Source organism: Pleurodeles waltl, chromosome 5 (assembly GCF_031143425.1).
Source record: "Pleurodeles waltl isolate 20211129_DDA chromosome 5, aPleWal1.hap1.20221129, whole genome shotgun sequence".
NCBI classification, from domain to species: Eukaryota; Metazoa; Chordata; class Amphibia; order Caudata; family Salamandridae; genus Pleurodeles; species Pleurodeles waltl.
Window position 1 is genome coordinate 1,051,487,119 of NC_090444.1, and position 16,061 is coordinate 1,051,503,179.

The 16,061-nt window shown below is 43.8% G+C and overlaps 6 non-coding genes across 6 annotated transcripts; 3 read left to right on the forward strand and 3 right to left on the reverse strand.

Moving 5' to 3' along the window:
• Positions 1-2,337: 2,337 nt before the first annotated feature.
• Positions 2,338-2,420, forward strand: TRNAL-UAA (transfer RNA leucine (anticodon UAA)). The gene has a single exon. It is a non-coding gene; the product is annotated as a tRNA-Leu (tRNA).
• A 289-nt stretch (positions 2,421-2,709) lies between these two features.
• Positions 2,710-2,792, reverse strand: TRNAL-UAA (transfer RNA leucine (anticodon UAA)). The gene has a single exon. It is a non-coding gene; the product is annotated as a tRNA-Leu (tRNA).
• Positions 2,793-7,620: 4,828 nt separating this feature from the next.
• On the forward strand, positions 7,621-7,703 carry TRNAL-UAA (transfer RNA leucine (anticodon UAA)). The gene has a single exon. It is a non-coding gene; the product is annotated as a tRNA-Leu (tRNA).
• A 289-nt stretch (positions 7,704-7,992) lies between these two features.
• On the reverse strand, positions 7,993-8,075 carry TRNAL-UAA (transfer RNA leucine (anticodon UAA)). The gene has a single exon. It is a non-coding gene; the product is annotated as a tRNA-Leu (tRNA).
• A 4,828-nt stretch (positions 8,076-12,903) lies between these two features.
• On the forward strand, positions 12,904-12,986 carry TRNAL-UAA (transfer RNA leucine (anticodon UAA)). Its single transcript has one exon. It is a non-coding gene; the product is annotated as a tRNA-Leu (tRNA).
• A 289-nt stretch (positions 12,987-13,275) lies between these two features.
• On the reverse strand, positions 13,276-13,358 carry TRNAL-UAA (transfer RNA leucine (anticodon UAA)). The gene has a single exon. It is a non-coding gene; the product is annotated as a tRNA-Leu (tRNA).
• Between the last annotated feature and the right edge of the window lie 2,703 nt (positions 13,359-16,061).

Below are 16,061 nucleotides of genomic sequence, written 5' to 3' on the forward strand. Positions count from 1 at the left end.
CCGGATGCCTCTCACAATAAACGCTAGCAATGATTAAGAATACTGACATCCAATTCTCAAGGGTAGTGGGAACTTTTGGCCTCCTAGCTAATTCCCATTCCTCCTCCTTTGACCCTTCCTTAGCCCACACTTCTCTATGTAATAATTTAAAAACATCAACAAACTCACCTTTACAAATGTTCTCCTTCATGGCTTGGGTGAGATGCGCCCCCAAAGGCAAGAACAACCCCATATATGGCAACTTTTTACTTTTTACACTACCCTCACACGAGTTTCCTTTTTCCTTACCTGGCTCTGCCTTAGAAGCCTCCTCACCACTTGCCTCTGACTTACCATCATTGACTCCGACTTTTTTGTTCACAGCCCCCCCAAATGGACATTGTCTGCATCTTTAACTGCTTCATTATTTGCATCATCTTTCCCACTCAATCTACCCAAACTTCCTTATGCTAACGCAAAAGGGTATTACCCACTGTTACAGACACCAAACACACTACCTTCATGCTTAACTCTTCACACCCCATAGCCACAGCAGCCTGTGTCTCACCTTTTTTGAATGAAACCACTTGCAGGTACCTGATTATTCGTCTTGACTTTCCGATTACGCTGCACCATCAAAGGGGGCAAATCCTGAAATACACCAAAACTCTTTCCTCTGTTAGAACAGCTCACCTAATTTCTTTGCTGCATCTCCTTCCCCGCAGTCTCATCCCCATGCTCACAATTCACCCCCTCCTTAGTCTCCTGGTCGTCATCGTAATCCATCAATTCATCATGCAAAATGAGCCCCAAAGCCAACGAGACAGCACCTTGGCTGATAGCTGGGATCTTGAAGCCGTGATTGTACCATAAATCAAATGATTCACCAGGCCACTCCCTTGTAATCGGGTTGATCGCTCTGGATGCAACCCTCTCTTATGACCGGCATTTTAAAGGTGCCCAGACCTTTACCGGCGTCTCCGCTGTTGTCTTATTTTTCATGACGTCCTTTGGCATGGCTCGTCCTCCTGAGCTGCGAAGCCCAAAGGAGCTGTCACACCCCAAAAATGATTCAGCCGCCCCAGGGTGTGCTTTCTTAAGCTCACCCCTGACAAAGCTATGCCCATCTTCCTGTAATTGCTGGACTCTATTGAAATTGACCTCACTTGTGTCAAAATTATAAACCACCTGTTGCTCCGAGACAAACACAAAGGGGCAGATTTAAGGAAAGTGGCTCTGCCGGTGCAGCGCCACGTTCCTTGCACCCCTTATCGCCCCTGTACCGCCACCATGTGTGAGCTATATATATAATAATACGGCGCACCATGGCACAGGGTAGGGGCATTAGCGTTATATTTTTTACGCTATTGATGTACTCTGCAAGAGTAGCGCCATCATTTTGGGACTAATCCTGCAGAGTACATAGGGGCCCATTATAAATAATGGTATTCCCCCTTTTAACGCCTCCTCTGAGTAGGCGTTGAAAGTGTAAAACAAATGGCGCAAGGAAATCTCTTAGATTGCCTTGCGCCATTTTTTCGGGCTCCCTAATGGGCGAACGCCCACCTTGTATAAATTATGCCTGACCCTTCCCCACCACACCGCTTCCTCTACTGCCAACTCTATGCCTCCCAGCCATTCCCGTGCAGTGCGGCAAACGAAGCGACCCACGCGGAGTCAAGAGTTCGCTCTTGGCTACAACACCAGCCCCAGAGACACCCTCCTCAAAAAGCAACCTGTCAGGTGAGGAACGAGCGTGCCCACTCTCTAACAAGGGAAAGCCGCCTTTGCACACATCATGCATATATTATGCATGATGTGGCGCAAAGTGTTAACAAGTTGGCGCAAACCTAGCTTGCGCCACCTTGTAAATATTTTGCTATGGTAGTGGCCTATGATCTTCACATTTGCGGCAAAATAAATTCTGCAAATGTAGCGCTAAGGGCCGCAAGGGCCTTGTAAATCTGTCCCAAAGTGTTTTAGATTGTGTGAAGTGTAGTTTTGAGTCTTGAAAAGGGGTTAGTGTGATATTTCTTAAGATTAACGTCAATTTGCAGACATATTTAATAGGACATGTGACAAAAACGGTGTGAAAAAAGCGCACCTTTTTTCGTCCTACACGCTGATAATCTTAAACATGTTTGATAGGTATGGTTGTATTTTTTTTTTTATTAAGTACATGCACGTTTTATAGAGGAGAGGCATGACATTACCTTGTATTCCTGAAATGTGTTTTGCGTAACCTGATAAAATATATAGATATGAAAATATATATATATATAGAAAGCTCAATGTCACACAGTGAGCACTCTTGATATCTATAATAAGTGCCATGTTGTTGCCCTTTCCTGCACAGGTACCAGGATGGCCGAGTGGTTAAGGCGTTGGACTTAAGCTCCAATGGACATGTGTCCACGTGGGTTCAAGCCCCACTCCTGGTAGAGAGATTTTGTAATTCCTTATGCACCAAATGGAAAGCATTAAGTCAGGTATCATAAACAAATAAGTCACCTATAATAAACGAAAAAGCATACTGTAATACAACCTGCAGCAAAAGGTTACTAAGTTTCAAAGAGAAATGTACAATACAAGGCGTTTACTTTTTTGGGGGTAGAAAAATACACGTTAATCCATATGAAGATATGTAGCTCTTATTTTAATAATAATCAGGAGCAACTGAAAAGTGCGTGAAATTGAAATGAACAGTGTCACGGGAGAGAAAAAATGATATACCAGGAGTGGGGCTCGAACCCACGCAGACACATGTCCATTGGATCTTAAGTCAAACGCCTTAACCACTCAGCCACCCTGGTCTACATAGTGCAGGTGTGCCTGCAATCATGATATAGTTGTTTTTCAGGAGAAGAATCATCTATACTATCAGCCCTCCCAACAGGAAAAGCAGAATTCAAAACCCCCAAAATATCCCTCAGCTTTTGCATGGAAATAGGATGCCATTGATCCAACCTGGATCCATCCTCCATCGCCCAGCCAGCAACAATTCTCCTACACATTTCTCCTTCCATGGTATCATAATCCCAAAAGTACTGACCAAAAAATGTAATACCTGCCATCTTCCCTGTTATAGCCATAACCGCCAATCCTAGGTCAATATGTGTCATGATGAAGCGGACTCCATCCTCCCTCCTATACCGTGACTTGTAAGGTCCCTCATACCTCCTCAGTGCACCAGACTCAATAAATTCTGCCTAGGCCTTGCCATATGACCTCAAAGTAGATGGAGCAATGGACTGACGAATCAATTGTAACATCCTTAGATTCCCAGCTCCCAAAGGTCCACCGTCAAAGCCGTTTTAAGCAAATCTGCTCCCGGCACCAGTACACCGAATCTCTGCCACTGTGAACGAGATAGCCCATCAGTGATATCATTATTCACACCTGGAACATACTGACCCTTAAACAAAATATTGAATTTCAGACAATGAAGCAAAAATAAAGGCAACAACTTCAAAACTTTTTCATCTCGAGCCTTCTGTGAATTGACTAAATTAACAACTGTTTGGCTATCCACATTAAAAACCACTCGCCTGTTTGCTAAAAGGTTACCACACAACACTAAAGCAACCATCAAATGGAAAAAAAATCCAGAAACGAAATGCTATGGTGTGCCTCTCTCCAAGAATCCGGCCATGACTCAGCAGTCCAATCACCATCTCAGAAAACCAAACCATGGGCTCCTGAATCATCTGAAAAAATTTGAACTTGCCATTACCATTCATCCTCAACCGTCAACATGTTAACACCATTATTACTTTGCTGGAAAGAAACCAACATTCTGAAGTCAGCATTGATGACCTCTTTAAGCCGAATTCTGGGATGAGGTAAAACAGCACCTTTGACTGAAAAACCAAGGCACCTACAAAGAGCTCTACCAACTCTCACCACACGGCACGCAAACTTCCAAGAACCCAATAAGGCTTGCACCTGCTGTAACTCCAGCTTATCCGTGGAAACAGCCTCCTCCAACAGAGAAATCAACTTTTGCACTTATCCACCGGAAACCGTACCTCAGATTTCTCTGAGTTCAATATAGCAGGGCCTTCAGTCTTATCCGGAGCCAAAGGTACTTCCATCTCCTCCATACACTTCTGAAATTCAATTAACCCTTTTTTACATTCATTGGATCACTGCAAGCCCATCAGAAAAGAGTCACCGAGGTAGTTCGTGACATGCCCGAGCCCAGTCTTCTGTTGGAAAAACCACTGCAAAAAACAACTACAAGTTTCAAACAGGGAACAAGAAACAGAACAGCCCATTGGCAACATTATATCAACAAATATAGAATCCTCAGATTAAAGACCCAACAATGAAAAATCCTCAGGATGTACCGGCAATAGTCAAAAGACAGATTGAATGTCTAACTTTGCCATTTGTGCCTTCCTTCCACAAGCCCTTACCAACTTAATTGCCTCTTCCACTGATGTGCAATGCACTATGGAGTCTTCATGTGCAATTAAATCATTAACTGACTCCCCTGCAGCCCACGATAGATGATGAATCAATCTAAACTCACCTTGTTGTGTTTTAGGCACAACACCCAGTGGTGAAATTGTTAAGTTATGAATCGGCCAGGTATCCCATAGACCCACCATTCTGCCAGCCTCCAATTCCGTCCTCAATTTCTTTCTCACCACTTCCGGATTCTCAACTGCAGATTTCAAATTTTTTCTCTGTCTTCTATGACCTTGATAACATAGCTTGAAACCCTCAAGAAAACTCTAGTACAGTAACTTGGCCTCCTCACGCCTCGGATAAAACTGCAACCAATAAAACAAAATATCAAATTTATTAGGAGAAGGGCCCTTTTCCCACCATCTGCTGCATCCGACCCCTTCCCCTATCACCACCTCTACCTGCATTAGCCTTCCATCCCCATTGCATCCCTCCAAAACATTGCACCAATGGATGTTTGCCCCTGCAATTGGAGCAATTGTGCATGAACTTGCACTGGAGTTGTGTGCATGACCCTCTGTTGAAGGACCAACAAGATCCATTCTGTGGGAACTGAGCTCTCGTGAAACTACCCACCCTAGATTGGTTGGGATGCCCCTGACAGGGCTTGTAAGGAACCAGAAGACCACTAGCTGTGTGTAACGCTGAGGCATTCTTGGAAGTACACAACCATTGCATCCAAAGCTCATTATAAATATCTCACCATTCTTTAGCTGGAAATAATGCCATATGGGCTCTAAGTTCTTCATTATATCTAAAACATCCAAAACCACCATAGTCTATTTGAGCCCACCTAAAAACGTCCATGTATTTTAATAGAGAAATACAATGCTCCGGATGCCTCTCACAATAAACGCTAGCAATGATTAAGAATACTGACATCCAATTCTCAAGGGTAGTGGGAACTTTCGGCCTCCTAGCTAATTCCCATTCCTCCTCCTTTGACCCTTCCTTAGCCCACACTTCTCTATGTAATAATTTAAAAACATCAACAAACTCACCTTTACAAATGTTCTCCTTCATGGCTTGGGTGAGATGCGCCCCCAAAGGCAAGAACAACCCCATATATGGCAACTTTTTACTTTTTACACTACCCTCACACGAGTTTCCTTTTTCCTTACCTGGCTCTGCCTTAGAAGCCTCCTCACCACTTGCCTCTGACTTACCATCATTGACTCCGACTTTTTTGTTCACAGCCCCCCCAAATGGACATTGTCTGCATCTTTAACTGCTTCATTATTTGCATCATCTTTCCCACTCAATCTACCCAAACTTCCTTATGCTAACGCAAAAGGGTATTACCCACTGTTACAGACACCAAACACACTACCTTCATGCTTAACTCTTCACACCCCATAGCCACAGCAGCCTGTGTCTCACCTTTTTTGAATGAAACCACTTGCAGGTACCTGATTATTCGTCTTGACTTTCCGATTACGCTGCACCATCAAAGGGGGCAAATCCTGAAATACACCAAAACTCTTTCCTCTGTTAGAACAGCTCACCTAATTTCTTTGCTGCATCTCCTTCCCCGCAGTCTCATCCCCATGCTCACAATTCACCCCCTCCTTAGTCTCCTGGTCGTCATCGTAATCCATCAATTCATCATGCAAAATGAGCCCCAAAGCCAACGAGACAGCACCTTGGCTGATAGCTGGGATCTTGAAGCCGTGATTGTACCATAAATCAAATGATTCACCAGGCCACTCCCTTGTAATCGGGTTGATCGCTCTGGATGCAACCCTCTCTTATGACCGGCATTTTAAAGGTGCCCAGACCTTTACCGGCGTCTCCGCTGTTGTCTTATTTTTCATGACGTCCTTTGGCATGGCTCGTCCTCCTGAGCTGCGAAGCCCAAAGGAGCTGTCACACCCCAAAAATGATTCAGCCGCCCCAGGGTGTGCTTTCTTAAGCTCACCCCTGACAAAGCTATGCCCATCTTCCTGTAATTGCTGGACTCTATTGAAATTGACCTCACTTGTGTCAAAATTATAAACCACCTGTTGCTCCGAGACAAACACAAAGGGGCAGATTTAAGGAAAGTGGCTCTGCCGGTGCAGCGCCACGTTCCTTGCACCCCTTATCGCCCCTGTACCGCCACCATGTGTGAGCTATATATATAATAATACGGCGCACCATGGCACAGGGTAGGGGCATTAGCGTTATATTTTTTACGCTATTGATGTACTCTGCAAGAGTAGCGCCATCATTTTGGGACTAATCCTGCAGAGTACATAGGGGCCCATTATAAATAATGGTATTCCCCCTTTTAACGCCTCCTCTGAGTAGGCGTTGAAAGTGTAAAACAAATGGCGCAAGGAAATCTCTTAGATTGCCTTGCGCCATTTTTTCGGGCTCCCTAATGGGCGAACGCCCACCTTGTATAAATTATGCCTGACCCTTCCCCACCACACCGCTTCCTCTACTGCCAACTCTATGCCTCCCAGCCATTCCCGTGCAGTGCGGCAAACGAAGCGACCCACGCGGAGTCAAGAGTTCGCTCTTGGCTACAACACCAGCCCCAGAGACACCCTCCTCAAAAAGCAACCTGTCAGGTGAGGAACGAGCGTGCCCACTCTCTAACAAGGGAAAGCCGCCTTTGCACACATCATGCATATATTATGCATGATGTGGCGCAAAGTGTTAACAAGTTGGCGCAAACCTAGCTTGCGCCACCTTGTAAATATTTTGCTATGGTAGTGGCCTATGATCTTCACATTTGCGGCAAAATAAATTCTGCAAATGTAGCGCTAAGGGCCGCAAGGGCCTTGTAAATCTGTCCCAAAGTGTTTTAGATTGTGTGAAGTGTAGTTTTGAGTCTTGAAAAGGGGTTAGTGTGATATTTCTTAAGATTAACGTCAATTTGCAGACATATTTAATAGGACATGTGACAAAAACGGTGTGAAAAAAGCGCACCTTTTTTCGTCCTACACGCTGATAATCTTAAACATGTTTGATAGGTATGGTTGTATTTTTTTTTTTATTAAGTACATGCACGTTTTATAGAGGAGAGGCATGACATTACCTTGTATTCCTGAAATGTGTTTTGCGTAACCTGATAAAATATATAGATATGAAAATATATATATATAGAAAGCTCAATGTCACACAGTGAGCACTCTTGATATCTATAATAAGTGCCATGTTGTTGCCCTTTCCTGCACAGGTACCAGGATGGCCGAGTGGTTAAGGCGTTGGACTTAAGCTACAATGGACATGTGTCCACGTGGGTTCAAGCCCCACTCCTGGTAGAGAGATTTTGTAATTCCTTATGCACCAAATGGAAAGCATTAAGTCAGGTATCATAAACAAATAAGTCACCTATAATAAACGAAAAAGCATACTGTAATACAACCTGCAGCAAAAGGTTACTAAGTTTCAAAGAGAAATGTACAATACAAGGCGTTTACTTTTTTGGGGGTAGAAAAATACACGTTAATCCATATGAAGATATGTAGCTCTTATTTTAATAATAATCAGGAGCAACTGAAAAGTGCGTGAAATTGAAATGAACAGTGTCACGGGAGAGAAAAAATGATATACCAGGAGTGGGGCTCGAACCCACACAGACACATGTCCATTGGATCTTAAGTCAAACGCCTTAACCACTCAGCCACCCTGGTCTACATAGTGCAGGTGTGCCTGCAATCATGATATAGTTGTTTTTCAGGAGAAGAATCATCTATACTATCAGCCCTCCCAACAGGAAAAGCAGAATTCAAAACCCCCAAAATATCCCTCAGCTTTTGCATGGAAATAGGATGCCATTGATCCAACCTGGATCCATCCTCCATCGCCCAGCCAGCAACAATTCTCCTACACATTTCTCCTTCCATGGTATCATAATCCCAAAAGTACTGACCAAAAAATGTAATACCTGCCATCTTCCCTGTTATAGCCATAACCGCCAATCCTAGGTCAATATGTGTCATAATGAAGCGGACTCCATCCTCCCTCCTATACCGTGACATGTAAGGTCCCTCATACCTCCTCAATGCACCAGACTCAATAAATTCTGCCTAGGCCTTGCCATATGACCTCAAAGTAGATGGAGCAATGGACTGACGAATCAATTGTAACATCCTTAGATTCCCAGCTCCCAAAGGTCCACCGTCAAAGCCGTTTTAAGCAAATCTGCTCCCGGCACCAGTACACCGAATCTCTGCCACTGTGAACGAGATAGCCCATCAGTGATATCATTATTCACACCTGGAACATACTGACCCTTAAACAAAATATTGAATTTCAGACAATGAAGCAAAAATAAAGGCAACAACTTCAAAACTTTTTCATCTCGAGCCTTCTGTGAATTGACTAAATTAACAACTGTTTGGCTATCCACATTAAAAACCACTCGCCTGTTTGCTAAAAGGTTACCACACAACACTAAAGCAACCATCAAATGGAAAAAAAATCCAGAAACGAAATGCTATGGTGTGCCTCTCTCCAAGAATCCGGCCATGACTCAGCAGTCCAATCACCATCTCAGAAAACCAAACCATGGGCTCCTGAATCATCTGAAAAAATTTGAACTTGCCATTACCATTCATCCTCAACCGTCAACATGTTAACACCATTATTACTTTGCTGGAAAGAAACCAACATTCTGAAGTCAGCATTGATGACCTCTTTAAGCCGAATTCTGGGATGAGGTAAAACAGCACCTTTGACTGAAAAACCAAGGCACCTACAAAGAGCTCTACCAACTCTCACCACACGGCACGCAAACTTCCAAGAACCCAATAAGGCTTGCACCTGCTGTAACTCCAGCTTATCCGTGGAAACAGCCTCCTCCAACAGAGAAATCAACTTTTGCACTTATCCACCGGAAACCGTACCTCAGATTTCTCTGAGTTCAATATAGCAGGGCCTTCAGTCTTATCCGGAGCCAAAGGTACTTCCATCTCCTCCATACACTTCTGAAATTCAATTAACCCTTTTTTACATTCATTGGATCACTGCAAGCCCATCAGAAAAGAGTCACCGAGGTAGTTCGTGACATGCCCGAGCCCAGTCTTCTGTTGGAAAAACCACTGCAAAAAACAACTACAAGTTTCAAACAGGGAACAAGAAACAGAACAGCCCATTGGCAACATTATATCAACAAATATAGAATCCTCAGATTAAAGACCCAACAATGAAAAATCCTCAGGATGTACCGGCAATAGTCAAAAGACAGATTGAATGTCTAACTTTGCCATTTGTGCCTTCCTTCCACAAGCCCTTACCAACTTAATTGCCTCTTCCACTGATGTGCAATGCACTATGGAGTCTTCATGTGCAATTAAATCATTAACTGACTCCCCTGCAGCCCACGATAGATGATGAATCAATCTAAACTCACCTTGTTGTGTTTTAGGCACAACACCCAGTGGTGAAATTGTTAAGTTATGAATCGGCCAGGTATCCCATAGACCCACCATTCTGCCAGCCTCCAATTCCGTCCTCAATTTCTTTCTCACCACTTCCGGATTCTCAACTGCAGATTTCAAATTTTTTCTCTGTCTTCTATGACCTTGATAACATAGCTTGAAACCCTCAAGAAAACTCTAGTACAGTAACTTGGCCTCCTCACGCCTCGGATAAAACTGCAACCAATAAAACAAAATATCAAATTTATTAGGAGAAGGGCCCTTTTCCCACCATCTGCTGCATCCGACCCCTTCCCCTATCACCACCTCTACCTGCATTAGCCTTCCATCCCCATTGCATCCCTCCAAAACATTGCACCAATGGATGTTTGCCCCTGCAATTGGAGCAATTGTGCATGAACTTGCACTGGAGTTGTGTGCATGACCCTCTGTTGAAGGACCAACAAGATCCATTCTGTGGGAACTGAGCTCTCGTGAAACTACCCACCCTAGATTGGTTGGGATGCCCCTGACAGGGCTTGTAAGGAACCAGAAGACCACTAGCTGTGTGTAACGCTGAGGCATTCTTGGAAGTACACAACCATTGCATCCAAAGCTCATTATAAATATCTCACCATTCTTTAGCTGGAAATAATGCCATATGGGCTCTAAGTTCTTCATTATATCTAAAACATCCAAAACCACCATAGTCTATTTGAGCCCACCTAAAAACGTCCATGTATTTTAATAGAGAAATACAATGCTCCGGATGCCTCTCACAATAAACGCTAGCAATGATTAAGAATACTGACATCCAATTCTCAAGGGTAGTGGGAACTTTCGGCCTCCTAGCTAATTCCCATTCCTCCTCCTTTGACCCTTCCTTAGCCCACACTTCTCTATGTAATAATTTAAAAACATCAACAAACTCACCTTTACAAATGTTCTCCTTCATGGCTTGGGTGAGATGCGCCCCCAAAGGCAAGAACAACCCCATATATGGCAACTTTTTACTTTTTACACTACCCTCACACGAGTTTCCTTTTTCCTTACCTGGCTCTGCCTTAGAAGCCTCCTCACCACTTGCCTCTGACTTACCATCATTGACTCCGACTTTTTTGTTCACAGCCCCCCCAAATGGACATTGTCTGCATCTTTAACTGCTTCATTATTTGCATCATCTTTCCCACTCAATCTACCCAAACTTCCTTATGCTAACGCAAAAGGGTATTACCCACTGTTACAGACACCAAACACACTACCTTCATGCTTAACTCTTCACACCCCATAGCCACAGCAGCCTGTGTCTCACCTTTTTTGAATGAAACCACTTGCAGGTACCTGATTATTCGTCTTGACTTTCCGATTACGCTGCACCATCAAAGGGGGCAAATCCTGAAATACACCAAAACTCTTTCCTCTGTTAGAACAGCTCACCTAATTTCTTTGCTGCATCTCCTTCCCCGCAGTCTCATCCCCATGCTCACAATTCACCCCCTCCTTAGTCTCCTGGTCGTCATCGTAATCCATCAATTCATCATGCAAAATGAGCCCCAAAGCCAACGAGACAGCACCTTGGCTGATAGCTGGGATCTTGAAGCCGTGATTGTACCATAAATCAAATGATTCACCAGGCCACTCCCTTGTAATCGGGTTGATCGCTCTGGATGCAACCCTCTCTTATGACCGGCATTTTAAAGGTGCCCAGACCTTTACCGGCGTCTCCGCTGTTGTCTTATTTTTCATGACGTCCTTTGGCATGGCTCGTCCTCCTGAGCTGCGAAGCCCAAAGGAGCTGTCACACCCCAAAAATGATTCAGCCGCCCCAGGGTGTGCTTTCTTAAGCTCACCCCTGACAAAGCTATGCCCATCTTCCTGTAATTGCTGGACTCTATTGAAATTGACCTCACTTGTGTCAAAATTATAAACCACCTGTTGCTCCGAGACAAACACAAAGGGGCAGATTTAAGGAAAGTGGCTCTGCCGGTGCAGCGCCACGTTCCTTGCACCCCTTATCGCCCCTGTACCGCCACCATGTGTGAGCTATATATATAATAATACGGCGCACCATGGCACAGGGTAGGGGCATTAGCGTTATATTTTTTACGCTATTGATGTACTCTGCAAGAGTAGCGCCATCATTTTGGGACTAATCCTGCAGAGTACATAGGGGCCCATTATAAATAATGGTATTCCCCCTTTTAACGCCTCCTCTGAGTAGGCGTTGAAAGTGTAAAACAAATGGCGCAAGGAAATCTCTTAGATTGCCTTGCGCCATTTTTTCGGGCTCCCTAATGGGCGAACGCCCACCTTGTATAAATTATGCCTGACCCTTCCCCACCACACCGCTTCCTCTACTGCCAACTCTATGCCTCCCAGCCATTCCCGTGCAGTGCGGCAAACGAAGCGACCCACGCGGAGTCAAGAGTTCGCTCTTGGCTACAACACCAGCCCCAGAGACACCCTCCTCAAAAAGCAACCTGTCAGGTGAGGAACGAGCGTGCCCACTCTCTAACAAGGGAAAGCCGCCTTTGCACACATCATGCATATATTATGCATGATGTGGCGCAAAGTGTTAACAAGTTGGCGCAAACCTAGCTTGCGCCACCTTGTAAATATTTTGCTATGGTAGTGGCCTATGATCTTCACATTTGCGGCAAAATAAATTCTGCAAATGTAGCGCTAAGGGCCGCAAGGGCCTTGTAAATCTGTCCCAAAGTGTTTTAGATTGTGTGAAGTGTAGTTTTGAGTCTTGAAAAGGGGTTAGTGTGATATTTCTTAAGATTAACGTCAATTTGCAGACATATTTAATAGGACATGTGACAAAAACGGTGTGAAAAAAGCGCACCTTTTTTCGTCCTACACGCTGATAATCTTAAACATGTTTGATAGGTATGGTTGTATTTTTTTTTTTATTAAGTACATGCACGTTTTATAGAGGAGAGGCATGACATTACCTTGTATTCCTGAAATGTGTTTTGCGTAACCTGATAAAATATATAGATATGAAAATATATATATATAGAAAGCTCAATGTCACACAGTGAGCACTCTTGATATCTATAATAAGTGCCATGTTGTTGCCCTTTCCTGCACAGGTACCAGGATGGCCGAGTGGTTAAGGCGTTGGACTTAAGCTACAATGGACATGTGTCCACGTGGGTTCAAGCCCCACTCCTGGTAGAGAGATTTTGTAATTCCTTATGCACCAAATGGAAAGCATTAAGTCAGGTATCATAAACAAATAAGTCACCTATAATAAACGAAAAAGCATACTGTAATACAACCTGCAGCAAAAGGTTACTAAGTTTCAAAGAGAAATGTACAATACAAGGCGTTTACTTTTTTGGGGGTAGAAAAATACACGTTAATCGATATGAAGATATGTAGCTCTTATTTTAATAATAATCAGGAGCAACTGAAAAGTGCGTGAAATTGAAATGAACAGTGTCACGGGAGAGAAAAAATGATATACCAGGAGTGGGGCTCGAACCCACACAGACACATGTCCATTGGATCTTAAGTCAAACGCCTTAACCACTCAGCCACCCTGGTCTACATAGTGCAGGTGTGCCTGCAATCATGATATAGTTGTTTTTCAGGAGAAGAATCATCTATACTATCAGCCCTCCCAACAGGAAAAGCAGAATTCAAAACCCCCAAAATATCCCTCAGCTTTTGCATGGAAATAGGATGCCATTGATCCAACCTGGATCCATCCTCCATCGCCCAGCCAGCAACAATTCTCCTACACATTTCTCCTTCCATGGTATCATAATCCCAAAAGTACTGACCAAAAAATGTAATACCTGCCATCTTCCCTGTTATAGCCATAACCGCCAATCCTAGGTCAATATGTGTCATAATGAAGCGGACTCCATCCTCCCTCCTATACCGTGACATGTAAGGTCCCTCATACCTCCTCAATGCACCAGACTCAATAAATTCTGCCTAGGCCTTGCCATATGACCTCAAAGTAGATGGAGCAATGGACTGACGAATCAATTGTAACATCCTTAGATTCCCAGCTCCCAAAGGTCCACCGTCAAAGCCGTTTTAAGCAAATCTGCTCCCGGCACCAGTACACCGAATCTCTGCCACTGTGAACGAGATAGCCCATCAGTGATATCATTATTCACACCTGGAACATACTGACCCTTAAACAAAATATTGAATTTCAGACAATGAAGCAAAAATAAACGCAACAACTTCAAAACTTTTTCATCTCGAGCCTTCTGTGAATTGACTAAATTAACAACTGTTTGGCTATCCACATTAAAAACCACTCGCCTGTTTGCTAAAAGGTTACCACACAACACTAAAGCAACCATCAAATGGAAAAAAAATCCAGAAACAAAATGCTATGGTGTGCCTCTCTCCAAGAATCCGGCCATGACTCAGCAGTCCAATCACCATCTCAGAAAACCAAACCATGGGCTCCTGAATCATCTGAAAAAATTTGAACTTGCCATTACCATTCATCCTCAACCGTCAACATGTTAACACCATTATTACTTTGCTGGAAAGAAACCAACATTCTGAAGTCAGCATTGATGACCTCTTTAAGCCGAATTCTGGGATGAGGTAAAACAGCACCTTTGACTGAAAAACCAAGGCACCTACAAAGAGCTCTACCAACTCTCACCACACGGCACGCAAACTTCCAAGAACCCAATAAGGCTTGCACCTGCTGTAACTCCAGCTTATCCGTGGAAACAGCCTCCTCCAACAGAGAAATCAACTTTTGCACTTATCCACCGGAAACCGTACCTCAGATTTCTCTGAGTTCAATATAGCAGGGCCTTCAGTCTTATCCGGAGCCAAAGGTACTTCCATCTCCTCCATACACTTCTGAAATTCAATTAACCCTTTTTTACATTCATTGGATCACTGCAAGCCCATCAGAAAAGAGTCACCGAGGTAGTTCGTGACATGCCCGAGCCCAGTCTTCTGTTGGAAAAACCACTGCAAAAAACAACTACAAGTTTCAAACAGGGAACAAGAAACAGAACAGCCCATTGGCAACATTATATCAACAAATATAGAATCCTCAGATTAAAGACCCAACAATGAAAAATCCTCAGGATGTACCGGCAATAGTCAAAAGACAGATTGAATGTCTAACTTTGCCATTTGTGCCTTCCTTCCACAAGCCCTTACCAACTTAATTGCCTCTTCCACTGATGTGCAATGCACTATGGAGTCTTCATGTGCAATTAAATCATTAACTGACTCCCCTGCAGCCCACGATAGATGATGAATCAATCTAAACTCACCTTGTTGTGTTTTAGGCACAACACCCAGTGGTGAAATTGTTAAGTTATGAATCGGCCAGGTATCCCATAGACCCACCATTCTGCCAGCCTCCAATTCCGTCCTCAATTTCTTTCTCACCACTTCCGGATTCTCAACTGCAGATTTCAAATTTTTTCTCTGTCTTCTATGACCTTGATAACATAGCTTGAAACCCTCAAGAAAACTCTAGTACAGTAACTTGGCCTCCTCACGCCTCGGATAAAACTGCAACCAATAAAACAAAATATCAAATTTATTAGGAGAAGGGCCCTTTTCCCACCATCTGCTGCATCCGACCCCTTCCCCTATCACCACCTCTACCTGCATTAGCCTTCCATCCCCATTGCATCCCTCCAAAACATTGCACCAATGGATGTTTGCCCCTGCAATTGGAGCAATTGTGCATGAACTTGCACTGGAGTTGTGTGCATGACCCTCTGTTGAAGGACCAACAAGATCCATTCTGTGGGAACTGAGCTCTCGTGAAACTACCCACCCTAGATTGGTTGGGATGCCCCTGACAGGGCTTGTAAGGAACCAGAAGACCACTAGCTGTGTGTAACGCTGAGGCATTCTTGGAAGTACACAACCATTGCATCCAAAGCTCATTATAAATATCTCACCATTCTTTAGCTGGAAATAATGCCATATGGGCTCTAAGTTCTTCATTATATCTAAAACATCCAAAACCACCATAGTCTATTTGAGCCCACCTAAAAACGTCCATGTATTTTAATAGAGAAATACAATGCTCCGGATGCCTCTCACAATAAACGCTAGCAATGATTAAGAATACTGACATCCAATTCTCAAGGGTAGTGGGAACTTTCGGCCTCCTAGCTAATTCCCATTCCTCCTCCTTTGACCCTTCCTTAGCCCACACTTCTCTATGTAATAATTTAAAAACATCAACAAACTCACCTTTACAAATGTTCTCCTTCATGGCTTGGGTGAGATGCGCCC